Source organism: Camellia sinensis, chromosome 2, assembly GCF_055761805.1.
Source record: "Camellia sinensis isolate YWXY chromosome 2, ASM5576180v1, whole genome shotgun sequence".
NCBI classification, from domain to species: Eukaryota; Viridiplantae; Streptophyta; class Magnoliopsida; order Ericales; family Theaceae; genus Camellia; species Camellia sinensis.
In genome coordinates, this window is record NC_138962.1 from 67,252,766 (window position 1) to 67,260,748 (window position 7,983).

Below are 7,983 nucleotides of genomic sequence, written 5' to 3' on the forward strand. Positions count from 1 at the left end.
TCCATTTTGGTTTAAGTCCATTGAGCATTGTGTATGCCATGTTACATTGTGTTGATTATGCCATGTTGCCTTGCATTGTGAATGCCATGTTGTTATTTGCATTGTGTATGCTATTTTATTGCTTTGCATTGAGTGTGCATGCCATTGGCATTGAGTATGCTATGTTACATTGCATTGCATGTTTGCATGCTTGTCCCTTCCATATTGTTCGCATGCTTGTTTCATTGTATTGTATGTTTGCATGCTTAAGTTGCATTGCATGTTTGCATGCTTGAGTCGCATTGTGTATGCCATGCTTATGTTGCATTTTGTTTGGAATAGGTGTTAGTCCAAACACGAGGAACGAGGGACGTTTCATACTTGAAGTGATGAAACATGCCTTAATTCTCGGTCGCCGACGCTCTTGATTATGCATGATAGAGTTTTAGGCTTTATGTGATTATGTGTGCATTCATTTCATATTGAATTGTGCAACTTCGCCTCTCGGCCATCATGCATCGAGATGCGCGATTGGTGGCCCGAGGGTCGAGAACCGCACTCCCTTGAGCTTATGAAATGATAGGGAGGGTGGTTGTGCACACATATCTTACAAATACATTGCCATGCCCTTTCTTGCTCTCTGTTGTAGCAAACTGGAGAAGTGCAGCAAAAATTGGCCGGCCAGCCAGAAAAACCAGCTGGCTGACCACTTTTTCTGGTCTGCAGCAACCAAAATTGGTCGGCAGGTGGTCTCCCACATCAACAACTGGTCAGCCACCCTCCCACAGGTCCCCAAGGTGAGTTAGAAGCTTTCTGGAGCTTGGTGCAAGGTTCTGAGAACAATTGTAAACAGAGGCAAGTTGGGGCATCGCGACGAATTTCCGAACGAGGCGACCGGGCATGCATACACTCTTCTCCCTCTGAGGCTCCTGATTTATCGCTTTACTTAGCTAATTTGCTTAGCTAGTTTATGCTTTGGTCTTGTACTTAATTAGCTAATGTGCTTAGCTATTCAATTTATGTTGTAATAATTAGTTGTAGCTTGTTATTCAATTTTGTGATGTAATAATTAGTTTAATTAGCTTAGATTAGCTAGTTAGCTTCTTATTCGGACCCTCCATCGAGAGGGCCAACTATTGTAATAAGCGTGCGTGCGTGTGATGCATGTCTTCCAATCTTCATTTCTTTCTTCCTTTTACTTAACCGCTTACAATGGTTAGTTCTAAGGCATATTTTGTTTAGCATACCTTATGCTTGTATGCGTGCATCCATTCATCAATATTGCATGCACCAGGCTCGGTGCATCATACTAACTGCATTGTATTTCAATTCCAATTTGAATACATGTACCAAGTTGCATTTCACATGCCATTCTAGATAGCCGATCCTATCTTAGCTGCATTTCGCCTGTGTTGCATTAGCCATCTTACCATGAACTAGAATCATGCATGATTTCTAGCTAGTTCTCTGTTTTGGCTCGGATTACACTGTAAGTGTTTATGCTTTAGCATACTGCATGAGATGTGTATGTTGCCATGTTAGCATGCTTGCCATAAGACTAATTGCTTAAGTGATTAACTACCTGAATGCCTGTGGGTGAAGGTTGGATTGCTTGAATTGGAACAATTCATCAAATCCCCGATTTAGCCTACTTGCGAGTAGCAAACTTTAAATCATTTTCACAAACGAACATGCAATGTTTTGTTCCAAGTTAGGCGATCTAGTCTATACTTGTATGTTGTGCACATCACATAGTAATTCTAGGTTAATAACCGAAATAAGAACACATGTGTTTTCAAAAACAAAATATCATGCTTAATACAGGCCGATCTTTGATCGGGCGAGCGAGGGTGCTCATTGCATGGCCTTCCTATCTCGTACCCAAGTTCTCGTGCCGAGGCAACTTTGGTGATGACGGACACGTGGCCTTAGGCACGAGTCAGGGTTTCCTAAATTCTCCCAAAATAAAATATTTAGGTGGCGACTCTATATCTGGCAAAGCAGTCCATGTTTGACACTTCTTCATAAAAATCAGTTTTCCAAAACGATTTGTCGGATTTGGACTCTTTGGTGATTTATCGGTCTTGAATTGCACTTTGCGAGATTAGATTCAGAACCATGACACGAGTCCGAACTTGTAGTAGCCTAAAGAACAAAACGGATTTTGCGCCCTTCACAGCGCGGAGCCCAAAGAGTTCTCGGGGCACGTCTACACCTGCCTTTATTCCTTAAGTACAAGTTTCAAGAAGATTCGTGTGGACTCCCCATCCCAAATAGCTTTATGATAAGCTTGTTGCCTTTTCCTTTTGCCGGAAGGGGTATTGGGAGGTGGATCGATTTGATGTCATGCAACTATCATGTTCACGTGCAACGGAATGAAGTAAAAATATTTATACAAACAATACAGCTATAAGAAACATTTTCAACCAAAGTGTTAGACTTATTTATTTTAATGATTTATTTAATTATGTTTTAATTTATTTGAAAGAGAAAAATAGAATCCAAAATTTATTTTGATGATTTATTTAGCTCCATTATTTCTTACCTAAACTTTTATCCTAAATATTGTTTGAATGTATTTAACATTTGCTTAAATCAGGAGTTCATTTCAACCCAAAAATAATGCCCAAACCAGAGGTTCAAATAGCCCTAAACAAAGGTTCAAATAGCCTAGCACAGCAGCAAGCCAAAAGGTTCAAAAGATTCAAGTGGAAGATATTCAAATTTGTAACGATGGAAGTACAACGGGTATAAACGGCTGTAAATGTTCAAAAGGCCAAAACGTTCAAAAGGTTCAAGTGGAAGATATTCAAATTTGTAATGATGGAGTGGAAGATATTCAAATTAGTAATGATGGAAGTATAACGGCTATAAACGGCTATAAATTCAAATGACCACAACGGCTATAAACGGCTATAAATTCAAATGAATACAACGGCTATAAGCGGCTATAATTTTCATTATGTATACCAAAGTCTCTAATGTAAACAAGTGACAAAAAACCTGAAAATATTCTTTGATCTATAATCACTCACATCTATTCTCAGAAATTATACACTGAGCCTTATAGCTTTAAGCCCATCTTTTCTGTGTGAGATTTACAGAAAAATCAAAGCTTCATTTTATATATCTATCTTTGAGAGATATTTATTGTAAGCTTTCTTTGAAAGAAAAAATACCATTTCATCTTGTAAAAGTGTTGTAAACACTGTGTTCTTGAAATCTTGAGAGTGATTGTGAATCACCTAAGATTTGCAAGGGTTTGGACTTGTGAAGTCTGTGTAAAATCTGTGAAGGATTGCTCCATTTGTAAAGAGGTTGCTAGCACCCTTGTGAAGCTAGAAGATAGTGGAAAATCTCAAGTGAAGCTTGAGGAGTGGACGTAGGCCGAGTTGAAGCCGAACCACTATAAATTTGTTTGCCTCTCTCTCTCTCTTATCTCTTTATTTTATTTTAAATTGCCATAGCTATATTTCACATTTTTATTGTGCTAAAATCATTAACTGACATAGTTGTTAAGACACTTGTTTTAGTTATTTTTATTTCATTAATTATATTTATCTATTGTGCTAGTCATAATTTTTATTAGGGCATTATTAATTTTAATTGTAAAAACCTAATTCACCCCCCTCTTAGTTTATCTTTTGGGTAACAATTAACTATATTTATATATTGTGCTAGTCATAATTTTTATTAGGGTATTACTATTTTTATTTGTAAAATCCTAATTCACCCCCCTCTTAGGTTGTCTTTTGGATAACAATTGGTATCAGAGCCTAGACTCTTGTTTTAGATTTAACCATCTGGGAGTTTTGATCCATGGTAACCGTAGCTGAAGGACAAGCCACAAATAGGCCACCATTGTTTAATGGAAACAACTATAGTCATTGGAAGGATAAGATAACCCTATACCTACAAGCCACTGATTATGCCATGTGGATTATTGTCACCAAAGGTCCAAAACTACCTACCAAATTAGTAGACAATATTAGTGTACCTAAAACTGAAGATGAATGTGATGAGAGGGATCATAAATTATTGCAAGCCAATGCTAAAGTTAAACTCACACTTGTTTGTGGATTAGACTCTAAGGAGTATAATAGAATTTCAAGTTGTAATTCGGCAAAAGAAATTTGGGACAAACTTGAGGTAACGTATGAAGGTACAAACCAAGTGAAGGAATCTCGTATTGATATGCTTGTTCATAGTTATGAATTGTTTAAAATGAACTCTGATGAATCTATTTCAAGTATGTTTACTAGATTTACTAAAATTTTAAACCCTTTGAAATCTCTTGGCAAAACTTATACTAACAGTGAGTTGGTGAGTAAAATTCTTAGGTGTTTACCAAAGAATTAGGAAGCAAAGGTCACAACCATTATAGAAGCCAAAAATCTCTCCATACTTGGATTGAATGAGTTTATGGGTTCCATTATGACTCATGAGATCACCATGAAAGGACATGAGGATGTTGAAAAAAAAATGGAATTGCATTCAAAGCCTCATCAAATGAAGAAGAACATGAAAACTCCAGTGAGGATGAAAGCTATGCCATGTTTAGTAGAAATCTCAAAAAGCACTTCAAGAAAAACAATTATGAAGGAAGAAGACCTTTAAAGAAAGTGTACAGAAAAGATAACAAGAAAGAGCCTATTATTTGCTATGAGTGCAAAAATCCTGGACATATGAAGATGGATTGTCCAAAATTGAAGAATCATGGAAAAGACTACAAAAGAAACAAAAAGGCCATGGTAGCAGCTTGGGGAGAAAGTGAAGATGAAAGCTCAAGTGATGAAATTGAAAATGAAGTAGCCAACTTATGTCTCATGGCTCTTGAAGATGAAGACTCTACTCAAGATGAGGTAACTACTCTTTATGAAGAACTTGAAAGTGCATTCCATGAACTGCAAGATGAATTTATAAAAGTTTGTGCCAAAAATAACGTGTCGAAGAAATCTGTTGCATCTTTATCTATTAATGTAAAAGAATTAAAGAAAGAAAAGATTGTTTTGAAAAATGATTTTGATACTATCTCTAATGAGAAAACTACTTTAAAAAACAATATTGATGATTTAACAAAAATACTTAAAAAATTTATAAAATGTAGAAATAATCTCAACATGCTTCTTGGAAATCAAAGATGTGTTTTCGATAAAGCAAGCATTGGATATGGCCCTATTAAAAAACAAAAGAATCTCAATACAATTTTTGAAAAGGCACCTCTCATGACTCACCTTCATATTACTTATTATTGTAGAAAGAAAGACCATTATATATTTTCTTGTCCATTCAAAAATAATATAAACGTGGGAATTAAAAAGATTTGGATTGTTAAGGGATCTAACAAAACTAACCAAGAAGGACCCAAGAAACTATGGGTACCAAAAACCAACACTTGATTGTCATCTTGTAGGTTTGCTTTAAGTCCAAAGCTAAAGAATGGAAGTGGTACCTTGATAGTGGATGTTCCAGACACATGACCGGAGATCAATCATTCTTTACGACACTGTCATCCAAAGATAGAGGCTTTGTTACTTTTGGAGACAACAAGAAAGGAAAAATCATCGGTATTGGTAGCATCGGTATTTCTCCTAACCCTTCTATTGAAAATCACAATAACAAAAGTAACCTATGGTGACGAAAAGTAGTGAAGAAAACAAATTTTGTCACTAAATAAGAATAATCCATGATGAATTATAAAATTTTGTCACGTATAATAAAAAAATAAAAATAATAAGTGACGAAATTTATTTTCGTCAACAAATACTTCTTTTTAGGTGAGGAAAAATTAAGTTTCGTCACCAAAGGTTTTCCTACTAGTTTTTTTTGGGTGGGACCAAAATTTGAGACTTTTGGTGAGAAAAAAATTTGTCATCAATTATAAAATTATTAGCGAATAATATATTTTCGTCACCAATAATTTTTAATATTTTGATATCATTTAGTGAGAAAAATATTTTTGTGGGCAATAACTTTTTAGTCATTTGAGATCTTTTGGGGAAATAATTTATCAATTTTGGAGGGATAATTGAGCAGCAATGAAAAACAAATGGGCTATTAATTTCTTCCCCCTTTTGTCTAACAGTTTTCCTCTCTCTCCAAATTCTTTTACTCTTAGAGAGAGAGAGAGAGAGAGAGAGAGAGCTTGATCGATTCGTAGTTTTTGAATTAGCCATGGCGTGTACGAGGTTGGTGAATTTAAACGCATAGTCTTCTCAGTGGATCGGTTAGCAATCCTTCAATCAAGGGCCTGGATCTTCCTGTCGATTCGTCTCTCCTCGTGTCTCTGTCGTTTGTGCCAAATCGTACTCCGACGAACTCGTCAAAACCGTTGTGAGTTCAAAATATGTATCATTGAGCTGAGTTCATTTTTATTTATTTATTTATTTATTTTGGGTTTTAATTATTGAAAGTTATGAAAGTCAAATTGATTGAGATATTTCTGCTTGAATTTCATTGTTTACTATGCTAATTTTTTTGGTGTAGTTTGGATGTGATTAGTTTAAAAGGCGAACTTTTGTTGATTGGTATGAAATCAAGATTTGAAGATGTAATCTTATTTTTAATCATGGTTTATTAAATAAAATATTTCAGTCACGTTATAATTGATGGTTTGGTGTGGGCGTGGGGTGGGTAGGTTCTTGTTTCTTTAATTTAAGCTTATATTGCTTCAATTTCGTTGAGTTGTTTTAGAATTTTTATGGATTTTAATCTTTACAATTTTTTTAGCTTCTAATCTGGCTTTATTGATGATATAGTAAATAAATTTTGATTGTCTTCTTTATTGAGCGATTTAAAAGCTTTGATTTATCATCCGGATTTTCAAGTTTTATGTATTTTTTGGGGTTTTTTTTTTTTTTTCCTATAGTTAATGTATGTAGTTAGCCATTAGATTTATAAACTAAGGTTTCGATTCTGGTGATTTGTGCATTGTTTCCTCAGATCGAACAGAGATTTGGCTTTTTATTTAAAATCGTGAAAAGTTCAAACACGATTCCATTTTGCAAGAATGAAAACAAAGGCACAATTCAAACATCTATTTTGTACCCTTTCAATTTTTCCAGTTTATAGCTATGTAAGAATTTAGGTAGTTTATGAGACTGGATAATTTTAGTTTTCCTCTGTATTAGTTGATCAGCAGAAATTCAGTGATTAGCATCAAGAGAATGACCATGTATACTATGTAAAATGTATGGCAAAAAACTAGACACGACGATGGTGGTTTTGTTTTTTTTGTTTTTGTTTTTGTCATTGAACTATGCTAGCAATGTTATATGTTATTAATTTTACTATTTATATGAATCATCATATGATATAATATCATATCATGTACCATATAAAAAAACAAATATATAAAGGGTCGGGAATGCTCTGTTTTTTGTAGTTCAAAAGAAAGGGAATTATCTTATTATTGTGTAGCTATTTGCTTTGTTCTTTTTTGCATTTAGTAATGAAATTTGAACATTGAGGGCATGTTTGATTGGGTGGATTAGAGCATGTGATTGGGATTATTAATCCGTGGGCCCAATTATCCTATGTTTGTTTTAACATTTTGATTTAGGATTATTAATCCAATGGATAATTAATCCAACAAATTTGTAGGATTATTAGTAATGGGGTATGGGTGTGATTATTAATCCAATGGATATTAATCCAATTGGATAGTGAATACCACACTAATTTAATAAGATTATTAATACTTCACTATTAGCTTTGTGAATCAAACATGACCTGAGAGCATTAAACTATTAGATATTGCTCTGGTATAGCCACAAGTTAGAACTGCTCTCCAATAGCTCTATTCATTTTATTTATCATTTTATTTGTTTAAATATAAGATAATAACCATTACATTTATGGCATATTTGTTTAGATGGACGAGTCAAAGAGAACTACAATATAATAAACTGTTAGTTCTAGAATGAATTGTTCTTAAATTATTTAGCTGAAAATAATATATATTTACCTATCAATGCAATTTTCATGAGACAACGAATTAATAAA